The following is a 22,421-nucleotide window of genomic DNA, read 5'->3' as shown; positions in this document are numbered from 1 at the left end:
AGAGACTGTGAGACAGAGATAAGCATGCAGGGTGTTTGTCAGGATCAATACCAGCAGAAGGAAGGAGAAAAAAGCAGGACTGGGCAAGAGGATTCACTCTCAACATATTCTCACCCAGTCTGTCAGGAGCTCTCTCCCCTGTGTTGTCCTGAGTTGAGGCAAGGGGCCAGGGGCTTTATAGCCCTTCATTGACCATCTCTCTATTAGATGTGAGCTTCTCTGGGTAGGGGGTGGAACTATGGATGAGGCCATTTTCAAAGAGGACTGATAGTCCCAGATCATCTTCTAGTAACATTCCAGCATGGGGGGAAATAATTCTTTCACCAGTGAAGGAAATCTAGCATCCCTGTCACACAGTCCACCACGGTCCCCTTCAGTATGTTCATGTTTTTGGTACAAGAGTGAATGTAGAGATGATCTTTCTCTTACTATTGTGTAGTGTGGCTTTTGTGAGCTTTTCAAGTGTGGGTATGTACCTTATTCATTGTTGCAATCTCTAGTTTATTTCAAGAAGCCCACTCTTTCTCCCATGGAATGTTAAGTGGCACATTTACACTGAAATGCATGCTGGATGTTGATATAAAAACCTATTTGAGAACTTGTCCTTGAAGTTTCTTAAGACCACTCTCGTGGAGGATAGTTTTGACATAAAGGGAAAAGGACTTGAATGTTCATTTCTATTTCTTCTTCACATGAACTCTGTGTTCCAAATGCCTTGAAATCTCCAGAGAGGATGTCTCTTTCATGCATTTAAACTCTTGCATGTGCTGTTTTCTTGGATACAAATGGCACTGTCTCCGTCTTGCTGCCTGTACTCTTTGCTCTCCACTTCTAAGCATGTTTTGGGACTAAACTCAGATGTGGCATCTTTTGCCCAATATATTCTGAATTTCTCCCTGACTCTCCCCTCAGGCTTGTTTGTGCTTTCAGTGTTTTGTTGACACTTCCCCTTAGCAGTTTTCACTTTGCTGTAATTTCCTTCTGTCTCTCTCTATTATGGAGCTGAGAGCTGCTTCTGAGCAGAGACTATATGTTATTCACGTATCCTCAGACCTTATCACAAGCTCCAGCACCAGTAGTGTGGCTCGTAATGACTCGTTCTTGCTAAATGTTAAATTTTAAGGAATTTTGAGAGGAGGCTGTTAAAGACAACCATTACTAAAACTTTAATGGCAGAAAACTATAATGAAATTCTATTCAAAGACAAATATAACAAATGCTCAAAAATCTCCACTTCCTAATTGTTTTTCTACCTTTTGCTGTTATCCTTGCTCTTGAAATCATTTATGTGTAAGTTGTTTGCAGTGGGGATACACTCTATAGTGTTGTTCATTGAACATCTCTTAACAATTCCATGTTTAGTGACTTTTCACTGGTAGCTTGAAATTGGCCATGGTGGAGGAATTCACCATGGAGACCAGCAACTGCTACATACCAGAGCTCTGCTTCATTCATACCTGGTTTGTGAACATTCCCAGGCAAACCCCTACTTGGTACAAAGGTGGTGCTTGATAAATACCAGCTGAAGTTTGGGGGAAAAGATTTTGGAAAACTTCATTTAAGGTGGGCATGAGATTGGCAGTTATGGAAGCCCAGATGAAGATAGGAAGAAGCCCATGTGTATCTGGGACGGTTAAGGATTGCCCCTACAGTGTCAAGGTCATTGTTGGCCGTTGTGATTACTGTTTTCATCCTACCTACAGTATTTTCTTTCTTTTTTTTTTTTGTAAGTAAGCACAGTGCATGGGAACTGGTGTGTTTGAAAACACATTCTTCAGGGGTTGCCTCTCGATATTCAGTTTCTTAGTTACTTCAAGAAGCTGGTGATACCTGCCGTAGAATGTTAACTGAGGGAGAAAGAAATTGTTGTTTTTTTTTTTTTTAATGTTTATTTATTTTTGAGAGAGAGAGCATGAGTGGAGGAGGGACAGAGACAGAGATGAAGACACAGAATCCAAAACAGGCTCCAGACTCTGAGCTGTCAGCACAGAGCCTAGTGTGGGGCTCAAACTCGGGAACAGTGAGATCATGACCTGAGCTGAAGTCGGACACTTAACAAACTGAGCCACCTAGATGCCCCCCTTTTTTTGTTTGGCTTTAACTGAAACCTCAAGACCTAGGCCCTGAGCAACTGCCTGCAATTTTAAGTCAAATATTCATTTTGATTGCCATATGGCTATATCATGATATATGTTTACTTTTTCTAAATTCCTTGAATGTGAATATTCTAACATGACAGATAGGGTTAGTGGTGCCATTATCTACATCACGGGAGAGGGAAAGTAGATATCAAGGGCTGCATCTGCAAAACCTGGTGAATGGGGAAAGTAAGAACAATTATTTAGGATTCTGGCCAAAATGTCAGGGTCTAAAGAGGAGGGTCTGGTGCAGGAGGCTGAGGTGGTAGCTGAATCTCTGATTCATTTAAAGGTGGGACCTCTCCATCTTTCCTTATATTGAGCCAAATGAGACATGTAATTTTATTTTTTTTATTAAAAAAGGTTTTTAATGTTTATTCATTTTTGAGAGAGAGACAGAGAGTCAGCGAGTGAGCATGAGTCGGGGAGGAGCAGAGAGAGAAGGAGACACAGAATCCAAAGCAGCTCCAGGCTCCAAGCTGTTAAAACAGAGCCCAATATGGGGCTCAAACTCATGGACTGTGAGATTATAACCTGAGCCGAAGTCTGGCACTTAACCGACTGAGTCACCCAGGCACCCTGTAATTTTATTTTTAAAACAAAAAGAGGTTTTGTTTTCTTATTAAAATATAAATCCATGATCCTTGTAAAAAGAAATGATAAAGACAATACAGAAAGGAATAAAGAAGGAAGTAGAGAAATAAATCACCAGATATCCTACCACTCTCATAATTCTTTAAACATTTTGCTATTTATCTTTATGGATTTGAAATATATCCTTGGCTCCACCAGTCACAAATATTGGATTGAATTTTTAAAAATTATTTTATTTTTAAAATTTTTATTATTTTTTAAATATTTTTAAAATTTTTATTTATTTATTTTGAGACAGATCATGCAAACAGGGGAGGGTCAGAGAGAGAGAGAGAGAGAGAGAGAGAGATGGGGAGAGCGAATCCAAGGCTCCATGATGCTGGGTGTGGATCTCACAACTGTGAGATCATGACCTGAGCTGAAATGAAGAGTCAGATGCTCAACTGACTGAGCCACCCAGGCACCCAAAGATTGGATTGAATTTTATTTTCCACAATTTACATTAAAAAAATTAGATTTCCTTGCAGTTCCTACATGAACATTTATTTTTATTTTTAATGTTTATTTATTTAGTTATTTTAAGGGAGAGAGAGACAGAGAGAGGCAGAGGTAGATAGAGAATCCCAAGCAGGCTCCACATTGCCAGCACAGAACCCAACACAGGGCTTGATCTTGCGAACCAGGAGATCATGACCTGAGCCAAAATCAAGGGTCAGATGTTTCACCAACTAAGAAAGTCAGGCACCCCCCCCCCACCCCTGCACATGAGCATTTTAACATTATGTTTTTTAACACATTAGCCTCTTGGAGGTTCTGATGTGGCCTGTAACTCCACTGAAATGCATAGTTCATTATTTGAATGACTTACAAGCGGGTTTGGAAAGACAACTACCTTTGGTACCATGGGAAATTATGACAGGACATTGAAGAGGGAAGGAAAATGTGGGGATCATTGGCCCTTAAAATTTGCAGAGATCTTCTGAGAGGAGAATGAAACTAGCAATGTGACTGGGATTTATTCTTCAGCAGACATTTGTAGTGATGCTGTGTCAGGCACTGGTGTTCCAAAGGTGAATAAGACATTCACTGCTCTCACTCTAGTAATGGACACAGCTGTCCACATAAATAATGATGGGACATGATAATTGCTCTTTGGGGGATTTTAAGAAGAGATCTATGGGACCATAAAGGAAATGGTGATTAATTCTTTTTTTGGAGACACTAGGGGAATATGTCAGTGATATCCTTCTCTTTGCAAAATAAAACCTCAAACTTAAGAAAAACAAAGTCCAAGGACTCAAATACTGTCATTAGAAAGAGGATTATTATCCCTGTTTTCAGTATCTCTTTCTCAGGGAAGGATCTTTCTGCAACCTCTTCCCACATGATGGCAAAAATGATCTACCCAGCAGGGTGACTCTTGATTAGATGTTTAAAATTCATGCCTATTTCCTAGTAGTGTGGAGGAGTCCTAGATGGAATGTACTCTGTACCTCTGGTGACACATGTCCATTTGTGAACCAGTCTTTGTGTCCAGGATGATGCCATGCTTGTTGGCCTAGTGACCTCTCTTGTAACCTCCCCTGAACCCTCTATGCTGAAAGTCAGGGAAGGATGTGTCCTGAACCAGGGGGAGTAGATGCTAACAGATGGCCATTACAGGAAGGGCTCACTGGGGAAGTGACAGTTGATTCACACACTTTGTAGCATGACTAGTAGTTTACCAGATAAAGAAGAATGGAATACCATGTACAAAATCCAGGTGTTTTTAAAGGTTTGAATCTCAGGGGAATGATGTAGGTATATCTGAATTAGTGTATAGAAAAGAGAAGGGTGTGGGGTGAGGCCAGAAACAGAGGTGACATAAGTCCAAATTGTGAAAGGACTTCTAGACTACAGTAAGAAGTTTATATTTATCCTTCTAGGCATGAATAGGCCAATGGGAGCTCTTAGCATGGCTGAACGATATGGTTGGCCTCGACAAGTTGGAAGACAACTTGGGTGAAAAGATGAAAGATGGATTTCAACGGAGAGCGTCTGGTTTTGTCAGAAAAAGGTAGGAGTCTGTTAGCTGAGGTTGGCATACTGTGGTTGCCAGCTCCAAAATGTCAGCCTGGGGCAACTGGCTGAGAAAGGAATGCCAATGGGTCAGTAATATCTGTCATATGAATGGCACATAGCATGGTGGCACAAGCTATATACTCGATGGCTCCGATAAGACTATGGCCAATGAAATATTATTAAAGTCTGCCTCCCCTTTTCTTTCCAAAACAGAGAATTTTTTTTTAAATACATGAAATTTATTGTCAAATTGGTTTCCATACAACACCCAGTGCTCATCCCAAAAGATGCCCTCTTCAATACCCATCACCCACCCTCCTCTCCCTCCCACCCCCCATCAGCCCTCAGTTTGTTCTCAGTTTTTAAGAGTCTCTTATGCTTTGGCTCTCTCCCACTCTAACTTCTCTTTTTTTTTTTTTTTTTTTTCTCCTTCCCCTCCCCCATGGGTTCCTGTTAAGTTTCTCAGGATCCACATAAGAGTGAAAACATATGGTATCTGTCTTTCCAAAACAGAGAATTTCTTAATAACTTGCATGTCCCTTATTTAGTCACTCACTCACTCATTTATTATTACTATCATTGTATTGTTTGTTGACAACAGACTGGAGTAAATCATATTTTAATATGTCTTCCTTTATCAGTGAAGCAATAAAACACTGCTATTTGATGTAATATAAACATAACGCAATTTTTTAAAGTAAGAAATTCCTGCTTGAAAGTGTCTTCCTAAGAGGGTTCTGGAAACTGAACATTGCATAGTATTCCCTGTGGTCCCAGCTCTCGCTTGCCCCCTGCTCTTCAGTCTTCGGTTATAAATTTTCATCTCATTTCTCTGGGCTTGAGTTTTAAGGCATAATAATGGATGGTGTTAGATTGAACTGCCTCTTTTTAGGTTTTCTACTCTTAGTATATGGATGAATAGATTAATTTATAGTGCTATTAATCTGTTACCCTTCACTAGCCATAAATTCAATTTCATACATTAAGGTATGGCTCTAGAGGGAATAGGATAAGGAGATTTCAGGCCATGAATAACAAGTTATTAAAGTTGGAGATGAATGTGTGAATGACTCTGAGGAACAAGATTAACTAATGGGTTTTCCTGGGTATTTTTAAATGGATAGCCAATTAGTACCCTGGAAGTAAGAAAGCAGTACAAACAGAATCTTCAAGACCTGAATCCTATCTAGCTTTTGAACGTCTTCACATGACATCAGTCCACTTCTACTTTGTGCCCCTGAAACCCCAAATTCTATTCATAGTTCTTTTGAGTGTGCCATGCTGTTTTAGAACTTATGTTTTTATTCATGCTGTTGCCTCTTTCTGGCATGATTTTCTCACCCACTTGGCCCATGTTCATTTCCCAAAGCCCAGTTTGTTTTCTACTTGTAGGAAGCTTTCTTCACTGCCCCCCTCCTTTCTTTCTTTCCTACACCTTAAAGATACATTCTTTCACTCATACCGCTTGATTGCAATTATTTGTTCATACAGATGTCTTCCCTACTTGGCTGCGAGCTCATTCACAATATGGATCATATTCTACCTTGGCATCCTGGTATGTAGCAGAGAATCAGTAAGTGCCTGCTGGATTGATTTGAGTGCCAATGTCACAGGTATCTCAGAAGACTCACAAGCCTGAGTGTACAGGGTAAGGAAAAAATTGAGATTAGCTCTACTTTCCCAGCCTTCTGATGCCAGAGGCATGAAAGACCTCAAATATGAAAAGGTTTCTAATTTGAGATGTTCCAGTGGAGTCCATTTTCCTCTTAATTTATTTTTGGCTGATTTGGAAAAAGCTAAGTTACTTCTGAAATTGAACGGAAGATCAAGTGTGTTATTCACTTACAGAAACATCTTTCTCTTCCTAACTACCTGGGAACATGTGCTATCTTTGCTTCTCATTGCAGGGGTGGCCTAGGGTCAGAGCCTTTCATTTCCGATGCTCTGTGTATAGCCTCCAGTGGATCAGATTCTGCTTGCTATTCCTGGCGATGTTTTATTCATTAGAATGTTGCCAAATGGAAATTACCTTTTGACTGCTAACAAGCTGTACTAACGTGAACCTTTATATATATATATTTTATATATTTATATATGTTATATAATTATATATTTATATATACAAATAAATTATATATTTTTATATATGTGTAAATAAATTATATATATATTTTATGTATGTATGTGTGTGTGTATATATATATATATATATATATATATATATATATATATAAAGCTAGCCTAAATCAAGGTGCAAGGATAGAGCCATCTATTTGTCTACTCCTGTCTGCAAAACAGCGTTGGACAGAGCTCTTGCTTGGTGACACCTCCCTGTAATCAGCACTTCCCTGATCACCCCATCACGCTCTGTTCCTTTACTCTGCTTGACTTGTCTTCATGGCTCTTATCACCACCTGACAGATTTGTTAGGTTATTGGCTATGTTTTCTCCTAGAGTACATGCACCATGAGAACAGAAGTTATGTATTCATTGCTGTATCAAAGCCCCTAGAACCATGCATGGCACGGAGTAGGTGCTTGATAAATACATGTCAAGTGAATGGAGGATGGGACTTCTCACCAGTACTCGTAATGCCCTCAACATGTGTCAAGCATCGGGGTGAGCACTTGGTATACGTTATTTCCTGTCCTTCTCACACCATCCAACCAGGAGGGTGTTGTGCCATTTCCACTTACCCTGAAGCAAATGAAACTTAGAGCTAGCAAGGTGCGCAAGGTTTCACAGCTTTTAAGTGGTGACGCTGAATGTTGTCAGAGCCCATGTGGTTAACCAGTATGCTGTTTGTGATGGGTGCGTCCAGGTTCTCTGTCCAGTCACTGGAGTTAAGTGGTGCTGTTTCTTGTGCAATATTCTGTCATTTAGGGTCTTGGGAATCCACGTGTGTCATTCTGTGTCATTTGTCTAGTCTTTTCCCCCATAAAGATAATAATTGCTAAGATTTAAAATTTTTAAGGAACTTAAATTTTAGGGATTTTATCAAGTCCTGTATCTGGATGATCTAATTTGATCTTCCACCTTACAGAAGAGGTATTATTATTTCCCTTGCATGGATGGGGAGAGGAGATTCAGATAGGTTAAGTGACTTACCCAAAACCACATTGCTGACAAATGGCAAAAGTTGGGACTTGAATGCAGCTTTCCTGTTTTCCATGCCTATTTGCTGACCTTGAACCCTGTACTCTTTAACCGGAATTCCCTGTGTGATATCATACATGCAGCTAGAAGAACATACTAGTGCATCCCTAAACTGTATATTCAGAAACTGCACAATGGGAGGAAATAATCTCAGGGAGCTTTGTCATGGCTGAGTCACATGTGGAGAAATAGGTCCATGTTCAGGAGATAGATTTTAAGGGAAGGTACCAAACCAGAGAACTTTGTATGAAGATGGGAAGGATGAGGAGCTTAGAAGCCCTTTACTTGAAGATTTTTTTGGGCAGGGCAAAGATGTTTACCTTTTAGAAGGGAAAACAGAGGCCAGAGGCACATGATGGTACACAAGTAGGGTAGGAAGCAGAGTTGGACAGGAGAGGAGGGACCACTTTGCTGTTTATTAGGAGGAAGCATATCACGGTGGTTATAAGCCTATATCCTGGGCTTAAATGGTCTAGGTTTATGTCCCACTTTATCCTCGTACTAGGTGCTGTCCTTGGGCAACTTATTTCACCTCTGTTTCTTTTGTCTTATCTATTAAATGAGGACAGTCTTACTTCCCTCACCATGTTGAGATGAGAATTGGGACAATGTATCGAAAGCCCTAGCACAGGGCCTAGCTCAGAGTAAAATTCCATTAAGTGTTGGCTGTCATCATTGTTGCTAGTCGTGGCTTCAAAGTGTAAAAGGAGAGCTACCTGTCTCGGACTGAGGCTCCTGGTGTGCCAGTGCTGCTAGGGGAAACTCTCACTTATCTGTTTCATTGGCTTCATTCTTCAAAGAGATACCTGAGCCCTACAGAGGACAAAGTTCTGTCTTGAGGCTGTATAGGGGGTTATCTGCAGGACCAAGGCTGTTACTTCGCTCTTCTAACAAATACTGTCTAAGGTTGTTTTAAACAACTTTGTAAGTGTTTATTTTTGAGAGAGAGAGAGAGAGAGAGAGAGAGCGCGCGCACGAGCAAGTGGGGGAGGGATAAAGAGAGTGGGAGACACAGAATCTGAAGCAGGCTCCAGGCTCTGAGCTGTCAGCACAGAGCCCAATTCAGGGCTGGAACCCTTGAATGGTGAGATCATGACCTGAGCCAAAGTCGGACACTCAACCTACTGAGCCACCTAGGCACCTCAAGGTTTTTCGTTTGTTTGTTTGTTTTAAACATGGCTGGTGGGTGTACTAAGCACCAGCTCTAGGACAGTAATGCACTGCCAGCCTCAGGGAGTAGGCCCTTGGGTACACCTGGATCACCAGTCCCTCAGCACCATTGGAGACAGGTGAAGCAGAATGGTATCAACTGCTCTATGCTTGTCTTGCCAGTTTCACCACAAACTATCAGAATCTGAACCACTACTCGCCAGCTCTCCTGCCGCACCCCAGCTCTTGCCACCATCATCTGCATGGTTACAGTAGTCTGCAGACTACTGTTCCCTGCAGCTAGTTTTTCTCCCATCAGCTATTCTCCATGCAGCAGTCAGAGGGATCTTGTGACCTGTAAATTTAATCATGCTTCCCACTCTCACTCTGTTTAGCTTCTTCCACCTGGCTCATGTTATACTTGAAATAGAATCAAAATTACTCAATATTGTCTTCCAGATATTATAGGATCTGCCCTTGACTTTTTCTCTGATGTCCTCTCCTTTCACTCCCACTCACTCTCAACCTCCAGCCACACTAGCATTTTTCCTATTCTCAAAGGTACCAAGCTAGTTCCTACCACAGGACCTTTGCATATGTTCTTCCTCTAGATATTTGAATGGATGGCTTCTCTTTTTCCATCATATTTCAGCCTAACTTCCCCTTCCTTAGTGAGGCTATTCCTATGGTGGCCCTGTCCTCCTCTCTCTCATCCTGTTTTATTGTCTTCATGGTGCAGACCCAGTTTCTGAAATTATCCTTATGTTTTTTTTTTTTTTTTTTTTCTAAGCAAATTCTTTTACACTGGGGTCTTTTTACTTGTTTGCTGCTATATCATCATTCCCAAAATGATGTCTGAGTTTTGGTAGATGTACTTTAAATATTTTTTAATGAATGAATCAACCCCTTGTAAATCGGGGCTTACTTTACCACAAGAGTTGTGTTTATAATATGAACACAGAGGTCCGCATCGGGGGAAGGAAGCTTGGGCCTGAACTCAGTTTTTATGGAGATTTAACTTCTCCATTAAGGAGCATAAATGTAGGTTCTTTTAAGCTTGGGGCACAGGGATCTGTTATTAGGAGTCTAGGAGGGCATTATAGCTAAATGTAGTGGGAATCCAGACATCAGCAGCTAGAGCTTGAGGTGAAGAAGGGGGAAAGTCAGAGAGGGGTCAAGGAGGCAGTTAATTTATCATCTCTGCCAATATTTGAAATACTATAATTAGCCTCTTGTTCTTCCTTTGCAGTTGTATGTTCCTTCCCTTTTTCTCTTTCTGGTATCAAAGTGGCAAAACATAGGATGGGGTTGGCCCCTGGAGCTTAATCTTTGCCTAGTTAATTTCTACGGTAGGGTTATGACCTTTCAAATGTCATCAGGGGTCAGAGTAAATAGCAGAAATGTATCAATTTATAGGTTGGGGGGGGGAATGGAGAGTGGTGGGGCGGGTGAGCTGGAGAGCATGGGCCCAGTGCAAGGGGAGCATGCAAACCACTGCTGAGTCAGTAACCAGATTTGCTACTTGCCTGGCCAGTTTGAGAGTATTAAGAACATTGATCCTTCTGATTTTATGATGAAGTGTTTTGTTTGCTTGTTTGTTTTTTAAACTAGCCCATATTTTGTGGATTTGTAAATTTCCTTCATACAAACATTTGTTTGGCATATGTTAACTTAGAATCTTGGTGCATGACAAACCAAATTGTCATCATACATGTATCAAGAAGTTGGCTGGGTTTTTGTTTTTGTTTTTTAAGTGGAGTGAATCCTAATTACCCGTTTGGTTTCATTCCTTCACCTAAGACTTACACTTAATATAGTGTGGTTAGTTAAATATCAGAGTTAAATATACATTGTTGGCTACTTTGTTACTTTTTCTTTATAATGTGAATGATAGCTGCCCCAACCCAAAGTCTCTGTTTTCTTAGTATTACTTATGGATCTTGTACACAGGTGTTTCTATAGAAGTGTATTAGAATAGAATAGGATATCTAGTGCTGTTTTAAAAGAGGCTGTAACATACCTGATTATTTATAATAGCAAAATGATTGTAGGAGCATGTCCGCTTAAAAGAAGATTAGATTAAATTGCCCATTATTGTTTGATCACTTGGAAGAGAGAAAGTATATGAGAGAATTGACAGTAAATTTATTTTCTGGGAAAATTTTGGAGTCTGGTTATTATCCTGCTCCAGGGGCGCCCAATGTAGAGAATTTAAAAAGATTAGGTAGAATTGTAGTTTGTAATGACAAATTCTCGTCTATACTAGATAAATAACCTAGCTAGAGGATTTCAGATCCAGATAATTTGAAAGTGAAATAATACTCACTACCATTGGCATGAGTTAATCTCTGTTGGAGACTGCAATGCTGATGGAAACAGTCTTTTGTGTCACGGATCCACAAGGGCCTTAGGCAAGTCATTGGTTCTCTAGTAAACAACTCTCATTCTCTGTACAGATTCTAGCAAGAGACCTCCCAGGTCCAGTGTGAGTTACTGACCTCGTATAGACTTGTCCCCTGGGTACTACTTTAAATTTATCTCAGTCTGAGACTAACTGGGTTCTAATATCTAAGGGCTGTTGAGTAGCCTTTGTGAAATGGTGTGTGGCATCAGACCATTAGTGCACCAGCAAGCTGTATATCAGCCAACCTCTATCACTACCTCTTTCTCCCTCAAGGTTTAGAGACTGGGATGGAAGAGGGGAAATGAAAGTGGCCTTCCACCCCAAGAGTTCTCTTTGTAGTACAGTTAAGGCATAGTGGCAGGTAAAATAAACCTTGTGCAATCTCTTCTGACAAGTCTTCACCTCTAAGACAGGTTCCTTTAAGCATCTTTCCTTATAATAGTAAACCATTTGGAACATCCTGGGTCTCTAGCCTTCATGCAAAGGGACAAGAAGGGTTGGGATCTACATCTGCATCTGTATCATCTATATTCATACCTCTATCCTTTTTGAACATTCTAGTTTCTCACCCAGGAGTGCTCTGTTTGATAAGCCACTCCTCTTTTGGAGCCTGTCTTTATCTGTCCTTTGCTGACTGACTATAATCACCTCAGGAGCATATGAATGAACTGTGCAGATTCTGGAACCCTGTCTCAGACCCGCTGAGTCAGAATCTCCCTGGCAAGAAGCTGAGGAGTCTGCACACTGGGAACAAGTGTATGTACTTTGAGTTTGGTCTTCCCTTCACCGAGTTCTCATTTATCTCCTTCATTTGAAAGAGGTGCATATTGGCAAAAGGCTTTATTTCTGTTTTTATTTTCAGTGTGTCAGACGGAGCCGGGGCTAATGATATGACTGAACTAATGCATTTGGAGATTGCTGGGTTCCATCACTGTAGGGCATGATGTATTGAGATTATGTTTCTTTGGTTTTAAACAGCAATATGACATAGGGAAGGAGTGCAAAACCAGGAGTCTTTAGGAAAGACAGTCCAGATTTGAAAACATGACCATTAGGGGTACCTGGTTGGCCTCATTAGCTGAGTGTGCTACTCTTGATTTCAGCTCAGTCATGATCTCATGGTTGTGAGATTGAGCCCCATGTCGGGCTCCACACTGGGCACAGAGCCTCCGTGAGATTCTTTCCTACTCCCTCCTTCTGCCCCTCCCCTGCTTGTGTGCATGTTTGTGTGCACATGCCTTCTCTGTCTCTCAAAAAAAAAAAATGAAAACATGACACATGAAGTGGGCTGGGCCTTTTTTCTTGAGTGTAGATAGCACAAGGGCAGGAATGTCTACAGTGTATCTTCAATAAATATTTGAATAAATAAATAAGTGAACTAGTAGAGGACTCTCGTTACTGAGGAATAGTTCACTGGGGTTTGTGAGAGGATGCTAATGTTTTAGCACCCTTTTAGGGAACATGCTGCTATGGATTAAAAGTTTATATTCTCCCCAAAGTCTTATGTTGAAGCCCTAAATTCAAGCATAATCGTGTTCAGAAAGGGGGTCTTTGGGAGGCAATTAGGTTTAGATGAAGTAGTGAGGGGGGACGCCTGGGTATCTCATTTGGTTGTGTCTGACTCTTGGTTTTGGGTCAGGTTATGATCTCACAGTTCATGAGATCAAGCCCCACGTCTGGCTGTGTGCTGACCGCATGGAGCCTGCTTTGGATTCCCTTTCTCCTTCATAATCTGCCCCTCCCTCACTTGCACATGCCCTCTCTCTCTCTCTCTCAGTCACTATCTCATCTCTAAATAAATAAATAACTTAAAAAAAAAAAACCTTAAGAGAAAAGATGAGGTAATGAGAGTGAGACCCATTATAGGATTATTGCCTTTATAGGATGAGATACAAGAGAGAAGAACTCTCTCATTGCTAGGTCAAGATATAGCAAGATGTCTATTTGTAAACCAGGACAAGAACCCTCACAAGCAACCACGTTGGCCAGCACCTTGATCTTGAGTTTCTAGCTTCCAGAGCCATGAGGCATGCAGGTCTGTTTCTTCACCCACTCATTGTATGGTATTTTGTTATAGTATTGCAAGGTGACACATGCTCATGTGTGAGGAAGGTCTTTCTGGAAAGATAACACCATTCTATGAGTCAAGGTGTCGGTCTGTCTTCTTTCTTGCTCAGTCTTGGGAGCCGGTGATAATCCCTGTCCTGTAGCAGGGGCGAGTTAGCAGTCAGTTGAATGAATGACTTCTATAGGTCTTGAGCCCAAGGGAGCAACTATATTTTGGCAGACTCCTGGATGACAAGAATGGCAGGGGCTCACTGTGAGCAGCAGGGGCATCTGTGTCTGCTGGACACTGACATGCTTGCTCGGAGCTTGGAAAGGGCCCTGCTCCCAGCAGCTTGGCTCCTGGACACACTCATCCAGGGTCCACCTGGAAAGTAAAAGGACTCTTGAAACTGAGGGGACAGGTGGGGTGAACGGTGAGTCAGGCCAGCCATGTGGGTTTCACAGTCACCCTGATAAGTATGAGCTTTACCAGTGACTTTGCTGCCACCTTGGCTCCACCGGTCACAGACAGCACCTTGTAACCTTCCTTCTGGGGTCTCATTAGTTGAGGGAAAGCTTTTGTCTCTGCCAAGTCAGGGATGGCCTCTCCAAGAAGCAGGTTAATTAAGGTGGTGGACAACAGGAGGCGCCAATAAGAAAATCTTTTGGAGTAAAATGCTAGCAGCTTTATGGGAGAGAGACGCCACTGGTGAAATATCAGGTCACCCCAGCAAGTCCAACCTTTGCCTCTTTATCTACAAAAGGAAGATAATCATATTGGTGGCATCTGTCATGAGAGCTAGTGAGGATTACTTGGGATTATATACATGGAAGCACTGGGTATATTAATGTCCTATACAAATGCTAGCTTATTCTGTTTACTTTCTGGCAGAGACCTACTATATGGTAAGCTCTCTGTGTGGGGAAAAGTTTGATGTCCTGGTATCTAATTAGTCTCTACAGTATAAAATTTGTTTTTACATTTATTTATTTTTGAGAGAGTGAGACAGATTATAAGTGGGGGAGGGGCAGGGAGAGGAGGAGACACAGAATCAGAAGCAGGCTCCAGGCTCCTAGCAAGCGTTCAGCACAGAGCCCATACTCTCTACAATATAAAGTAGAGAAAGGAATGTTTTACGGGGGAAAAAAAAACAAGCAGAAAGTACTGGGAGAAAAACTGCCTAAAGGGGGAGAAAGAACATTTTTGGGTTGAGGAATTAAAATGCTTTATCGAGCTCCCCTATATTTATTGCTACATTATTTATAGTAGCCAAGAAATAGAAACCACCTAAGTGTCTATCATTGGATGAATGGATAAAGAAAATGGAGTGGACACATGCACACACACACACACACACACACACGCAGGAATATTAGCCATAAAAAAAGAGATCTTGCCATTTATGATAACAAGGATGAGCCTAGAGCATATTTGACTAAGTGACATAAGTTAGAGAAAGACAAACACCATATAGTTTTACTTACATGTAGAATCTAAAAAACAAAACAAATGAACAGACAAATAAACAGAAGCAGACTCGTAAATACAGAGAACACACTGGTGATTGCCAAAGGGGCGGTGGGTCGAGGATGGGTGAAATAGGTGAAGGGGATTAAGAAGTACAGACATCCAGTTATAAAGTAATTAAGTCATGGGGATAAAAAGTACAGCATATGGAATATAGTCCATAAGATTGTAATAAAGTTGCATGGTGACAGATGGTAACCATGCTTACTGTGGCGAGCATTTTGTAATGTATATAATTATCAAATCTCTGTACACCTGAAACCAAGAACATATTAGATGTCAACTTAGCTTCAATTAAAAAAAAACACAGAATATTCTTCAAGGAGACACTATGGAGTTGGGCTTGGGAGACTGGATAGGATTTTTCTGGGGTGCCGAGATGTGGAGGGAAGAAGACCTTTGAGGAAAAGGGATCACCACCAGTAAAAGGGCCGGAGACTTCGAGACTGTGGAACCTGGCTTGGCAGTGGTGAGAAATCCACACAGGATACAGATGTGGGTGCAGCAGGAGATGAGACTGGAAAGGCAAACTGCAGCCAGATGGCGGAAGCCCTTGAGGCAGGTGGAGAGCTGATCTGTGTGTAAAGGGGGCCGTTAAACGCAGTGGAGGAAGGATGTTCTCTGACTCAGGCCATGCCCTAGGAAAACAATACTGATGGCAGTAGGATAGAGACAGGGTGCTAATAATGCACATTTTGGTTTTCACCAACTTCAGAGGTTATTTTGAACCATAGGAAAATGAACAGGAAAGAACGCTTGGAATTTCAGATCTACTTCTGCAAAGGGATGAGAAACAAAATGCTTTCTGATAATGATCCAGGAACAGTTCCTATGACTAGAGCAGGTTCTTTGAACAGCCAGGCCAATTCAGATATAGTGGAATCTCCGGGCAGAGCACTTCACCATATTGCTAGTTTAGTGAAACTATTTTTTTCCTGGGCATATTGCATTGTTTTGGTAACCCCTTGGAAACCTGGGAAAGTGGAGAGTGCAATAATAAACGCGAGACTTGCTCTTCACCACCTGTGTTAAAATGGGGGTTTCTGTGGATTCATTGTTACCCCGATTTTCTGAGTTAAGAATAAATTATTTCACATATTAGAAGACTTCATGTTGTCTGCCTATAATCACATATTAAAAATGAACATTTTCTCATTTTGTTCCTAATGATAAAGCAACATCTTTTCAATGCAGAAAGTTTGGAAAACAGAAAGGCGCTTTTGCAAGATAACGATTGTTAATATTTTCCCTTAAATTCTTCTAGTCTTAAAGAGAGATGTATACCAGATATATATGTATGTAGATACACATATGTTGGCGTGCCTGTACATCTGGATATGTTTATACATCAACTTTCTCTAAAGTTTCATGACATAATGTTTCTCTCTGTACCTATTGTTGTAAATGTATTTACACATATCAAGTTATGCACAATTTGTGTGTGTGTGTGTGTTCAGCTTTGTTCCCTTTTAAGTAGATTATGCACAGTTTCTCATGTCATAAAATAGTCCTTCTATTATGTGCTTTGATTTTCAGAAAAGTGAGCCCCCTCCCCCATCGTGTGAAGTCTTTACACTAATTTATAGCACACTACACTGTGCTGTGACACAGTACTTAATAATTTCTTAGATTTCTAAAGAATTTTTATGCATATTATCTTTGGATCAAGGGGTTATCATTATTCCTGCTTAATAGATTAAAAGGTTGTAATCTCAAAAATTTGAGACTTTCTCCAGGTTAAATAGTCAGTAACCTTGTTATTAACAAGGCCCATTGTGAATAAGCCTTGAGTGTCTGAGAATATGACTCGAATCATAAAACAATTTACACCAGTGGTTAAGCACATGGACTATGGAAAAGACTTCCTAGGTTTAAATTCCAGCTCTGCCACTTCCTTGGCCAAATTCCTCAACTTGTCTGAGCCTCTTGGCTGTGAAATGGGGATACTAACAAGATCCTTTATCACCTGGATTGTGGTGGTGAGTGAATGTACTAATTTATGAGCTGCTCGTAGACTCTGCCCAGCTCATGGCAAATACTGTCTTTATGAAAGACAGTATTATTAAAACAGATAATTAAAACAGATCTTTTCTTTCCAATGTGCCAACTGTGTCTTTTTAAATGTCTAAACCTTAATCTCTTGAATTTGTTTATTTCATGTTCTCCAGCAAAGGTGATTTTATTTAAGACTCTATCTAAATGTAACAAAGGAAAGTTCATTCAAGGAAGGCATATGCACAGCTGTTACCTCCCTTCTGAGAGGGCTCATTTTTTTCCTAGAGGTAAATGAACATTTGACAAGAGAATAATGCAGTATTTTCCTTAGGATTGTTGCTGAAGCTGGAGGCAGTACTACTTATAGGTTTTGCCTGGTGAAGGATCACACTATGGGGGCAATTTTTGGCTTGTTGGACTTTTAGTGTTGCCCCAGTTCCTGGCTGAGTTGCTGACACCCTTGGTTAAAATTTCAAAGGGGAGGCAGCTTCACTCCCTTGTTAATCAGGGTGTTTAATGCAAGAGATAATGATGTGATATGTAACCACATGCAACTGCCAAACCATATGGCACCTGCTTACTGTTATTTATGGTGAAGGCATTTATGCTTTTAGTTTCCCGAAGCAGTGGACTACATCTGAAATGATGCTCCAGAGTGCTTGGAGAGGCCGTGGGTGCTCCCGTCATGTCCTAAATCAACCTCCCTAGGTCCAGTCTGTGAACAGCATGACGGGGAATCAGCACCTGTGATACAGTTTGAATCAAAATGCAGCATGTACTCGCAACTGCACAGAGCAGGAAAGAAATTTAAGTGTTCACCTAGAAACAAAGCCTTGTCACCAACTTTTCAAGAGATTGCTAGGGTATCAGGTGGAGCTCTTAGGTTAAAAGGAGAGTGAAAACAATATTTTATTGGTTTCTCTTTATGTAGATGGATTTGGCTTAAAAAAACACTGGTTAAGTAGATAGCTATGGGGTAAAATTTTGTATTCATAATAACACTGAAAGCTACCATGTATCAAACTTGCAACACGCTAGACACAGCAGCTTTAAGGGCAGGCTGATCATGTTGTGCCCACGTGCCAGTCTGTGAGTGGTGTGAGAGCATCACTGTGAGAAGGGAAGAGAGACTGTTTACCAGATGTCATCCCCACAGAGAGTGCTGTATACACTGTGTCACTTAGGTCATACACATTTTCTGTCCTATGTGTCACTAGCCTGTGGTGAGAGGGGATACCCAGGGGCCTTGTGCAACCTCATGGGGCTGATAATACAAATAATGAATGGATGGCATGGCATGGATACAGGCCAAACATTTCAGATTTGAGTGAGGACCGGGGTGGTCCCCTTGGTGCTCATCAGGTAAATGTCTTTGTCATTCTCTAGAGCAGTGATTTACAACTAGGGGGGTGATCCCCCACCCCCATCTTGTGGGACGAGGCTCTTGGCAATATCTAAGGACATTTTTTGGTTGTTCTAACTGGTGGGGAACGCTAGTGGCCTCTTGTAGGTAGAAACCAGGGACACCACTGTCAATTCTACAGTGGACAGGACACCTATTTGCCTTCCCTGCAATAAATAATCCTGGCTAAATGTCGAGGGAGCTGATATTGATAAACCTAGCTCTAGAGTGAGTCTGAGGCCAAAGTTGAATTCCTGAGAGAGGAAGGACTGGCCAACATGTTTCTCTTCTCCATCCTTCTCTCAGTGCAGCCAGTTAGCATCTTTACTAAATAAATGTTAAACAGATATTTAAAGAAATTATTTCTGGGACCTATCAGCCTGTGCAAGATGCTCCTGTGTCCTGGTACTGACTAGGCACTGTGCGAAGTGTTTGAAATGTGTTGTTTTATCAAATCTGATAAATAACCCTACAAAACTGAAGGTAGCGTTAGTCTCTTGTAGAAAGCAAAGGAGAGAAATCCAAACCTTTACTTTTAGTAAGTACCTCTCAGTATTATTTAGAACCAAATAACAGGGCAATCAGTACCTTATAACATGGTTGTTTTTCTGGAAGATGGAAATAAACCTTATTTTACACCTAGGAAGGGACCAGGAAACTGATATTTTTTTAAGGGACATTACAAAGCCATAGACTTGAAAGAACTGACAAATAGCATTCTTTCAAGCTTGGTTATTAGGGAAAGAATGAACTTACTAATCCATGCACGGAGTGCTTCCTGCCACATAAGTGCATGAGAGATGATACATGGCTGTGTGCATAGAACTATAACTTTCCCGTTGTGGTCTCCATCCATGGGGGAGACACATACCCAAGGAATGTAAATTTCTTGGGCCTCAGAGCCTGATTTGTTAGCTGGACGACAATTTTCTTACCTACTTGTTTGCTTTCCTCAGGACCTACTCTAAGGTCTGATCTTGATCCTATAGACTGTTAGTTTTGAAATGAACTCAGACTCTGTTTTAAGTACATTACACATATTAACTCATTCATGCATCATGAATATGTCCATTTTGTTGACAGGGAACCTCAGATGCAGGGAGCTAACTACCCAGTGTCAAGTCAGGGCTAAGCCCATCTTTGAACCCAGAATTCATCCATTAGGATGTTCAGTCCCTCTGTGTCTAGTGTGTATTGTCAGAGCATGCCTGAACGGAAATTGGCTAGAACCCAGACTCTACTACTCCCTGCCATGTGTTCTTACCCCTTTAAGCAAAAATCTCTTTATTTGTAAAATAGAAGTAAAAACTATCTTCTGTGTTGTTACAAATACATCAGCTCTCATTATCTGAGGTAGTTACGGTCTATAAAGTTGCTATCAACACAAATTAGCGAATACATTTAGGTTCCCATGAGCTTCTGTTCATTTTTGTCAACCAGGCAGTACATAATCTTGTTTTATGTGTGTTTGTATTTAAAGCCACGTTATTTTATATATATTGATGATTCTTTAACATTGAACTCATGGCCAACAGCACTGTAACTTGTGCCTGAACAAGGCTTATCTAACACATGTATGTTTTCCATAAGGCACATCATAGCCTTCTTGAACTTGAGAACACTAGACAGCATGAAAATATGTGTGGGCCATTTTAAGCAGTGAAATCAACAAAATGTGAAAATACAAGGTACTAAATAGACTGTGGAAAAGTTACTTGTTTACACATGAGACCTGAAAGGAGGCAGAGTGTCACCTTATTTGACCTTATCTGGAAACGTGTACATGTCTGAATGAATGCAAAATTCCGAGAGTATTGCTTTTAGAGTTACAATTTTAGAGGGTGGGCAGATTAGCACATGTGGAATACGTGAAGCATGAGGATGGCTTCCATGTACCTCCAGGGTTATAATAAGTATATATGAACTAAGCTGTGTATGTAGAGTAAATAGCATGTAACCATGAGCACGTAGAGAATGTTTAACAAGTGGCAACTATTTTTATTTTATTTTTTACTTATTTTTTTAAAAGTTTACTTTGAGAGACAGAATGAGAATGATCGGGGAGGGACAGAGAGGGAGGGAGAGAGAATCCCAAGCATGCCCCATGCTGCCAGCATGGAGCCCAATGTGGGGCTTGAACCCATGAACCGTGAGATTATGGCCTGAGGCGAAAGGAAGAGTCAGTGGCTTAAGCGTCTGAGTCACGCAGGCTCCCCCATTTTTGTTATTTTAAATCAAGGTATACCAATAATGATGTCCATTTGTGTGGCTCTGCACTGGACTTCTGTAGACCAGGAAGTTCTGTTCAAGAGGAGATATGTGGCTACAAGAAACAGCCTTTTTTGTTGTTGTTGTTGATTTATTTATTTTGAGAGAGAGTGTGTGTAAGTGAGCAGGGGAGAGTTGGGAGGGGATGTGCAGAGCCCCATTGGGGTTCAATCCCACAAACCATAAGATCATGATCTGAGCCTACATCAACAGTCAGACGCTTAACTGAACGACTCAGGTGCCCCCAAGAAGTAGGCTTTAAGGATGGTACACTTGGTCTACCTGCTGTCTTTATTTCAAGGTGTGAACTAAGCAAAGAGTTAGAATAGATTGGATTTTTTGGGGGGGAGGTATGGTAGAATAAGGGAAACGGGGGGGAAGGATATGTTCAGTCTCCCACCTCTGCCTACATTGTAGGCTTCCTGCTTTTTATTCCAAATTTTGTTAATGCTTCTCAAAGTGTGATCCCCCAAACCAGCATGAAGCATCAACGTGAGCTAGGAACTTGTTAGAAGTAAAAATTTGCACCCAGACCTCCTGAAATCAAAGCTCTGTGGATGGGCCCAGCACCTGTGTAGAAAGATCAAGTGGTTCTGAAGCAGGCCCAGGTGGAGAACCCCTGCTCTGGTCTAACCCCCTGCGGAAGATAGTGAGTTCTTTTGGTCACTGAGTACTTGGCAGCCTATGAATCCAGTGAGACGACTGTTCAGAACTTTTTTCTTGGTGGTTAAAACTTGCATGGATTTTTCTGGGATTGTCTGGGGACTAATCCTTGTGTTAAAAAAACAAACAAAAAAACACAAAAAACCCATGACTCTCTGTTTGGCTTATGATAATTTCTGAAGCTTCCTTTTCAGGTTTCAGCTTTTTATTTAATGGCTAACAGTAGAGCTTGTTTTTTTTTTTATTATTTTAAATTCATTTTTATGCAAATGCCTCCATTCTCCAGAAAGATAAGGCATGTGAGTGGATTTGTCTTCCACGTTCTAAGGCATATGGATTGTCAAGGTTTTCCTTTCATTTGCAAAAAGTTTAGGCCATTTCATGTTTTTTTTTTTTTTGCCTACCTGTTCTCTAACCAGATTTTCTCTTTGGGTGTTATTTGATAACTCCCACTTTGCAGGACAGAGATATTGTGACTGTTTTTAAAGTGTCCATTTTTGTCAAGTTATTTATGCATTTAGTTGACAAATGTTGATGACACCACACTCTATGCGGGGCCACTAAGCTCAATTCTGGAGATCCATCACTGGACATAACAGAGATGGTCCCTGTCCTTGTGCTGCTTGCCTCCACATGGCGACAGATGGTAAATAGCAGAACAGTTATCAGAGCTTTGACAGCTTCTATGGAAGAAATGCATGAAGCTCTGAGGGAGTACGTTATGTAAATAAAACTTGGTCAGGAAATGGGTCCCTGTGTGCTTAACATTTGGATAGGCTTTTTAACTGAGGAGGAAAAACTGATGAGGCAAAGGTGTACGCACGGGTAGGGAGTGGGGAGGGGGAAAATGTGTGCAGATCTTCAAGAAGAAGTAAATGTGGTCAGGGATTCAGAAACTGAAGTAAAGAGTGGTGCAAGGCAGAGCTGGTCAGGTAAGCAGCTGACATGTGCATGACTAATATGGTGCAAGGGATTGTGCCAAATAAAAACTCCAGCTGATGGATCACACAAAGCACA

The 22,421-nt window shown here is 41.0% G+C and overlaps 1 long non-coding RNA gene across 2 annotated transcripts in view; it reads left to right on the top strand.

Annotated features, from left to right (window-relative positions):
- LOC147583487 (uncharacterized) overlaps positions 1 to 22,421 on the top strand; it is a 250,019-nt gene that overhangs the window by 24,912 nt on the left and 202,686 nt on the right. Inside the window, exons 2-3 of one of the 2 annotated variants that reach the window (XR_015243139.1) lie at positions 4,658 to 4,788; positions 6,285 to 6,827. This is a non-coding gene — a long non-coding RNA (uncharacterized LOC147583487). Of the gene's footprint in view, positions 1 to 4,657; positions 4,789 to 6,284; positions 6,828 to 22,421 lie in introns of those variants that run through there. The other variant, XR_015243141.1, reaches the window with a different exon arrangement.

Source organism: Puma concolor, chromosome A2, assembly GCF_028749965.1.
Source record: "Puma concolor isolate L17-30 chromosome A2, mPumCon1.1.hap2, whole genome shotgun sequence".
NCBI classification, from domain to species: Eukaryota; Metazoa; Chordata; class Mammalia; order Carnivora; family Felidae; genus Puma; species Puma concolor.
This window is presented reverse-complemented; position numbering and strand designations above follow the sequence as displayed.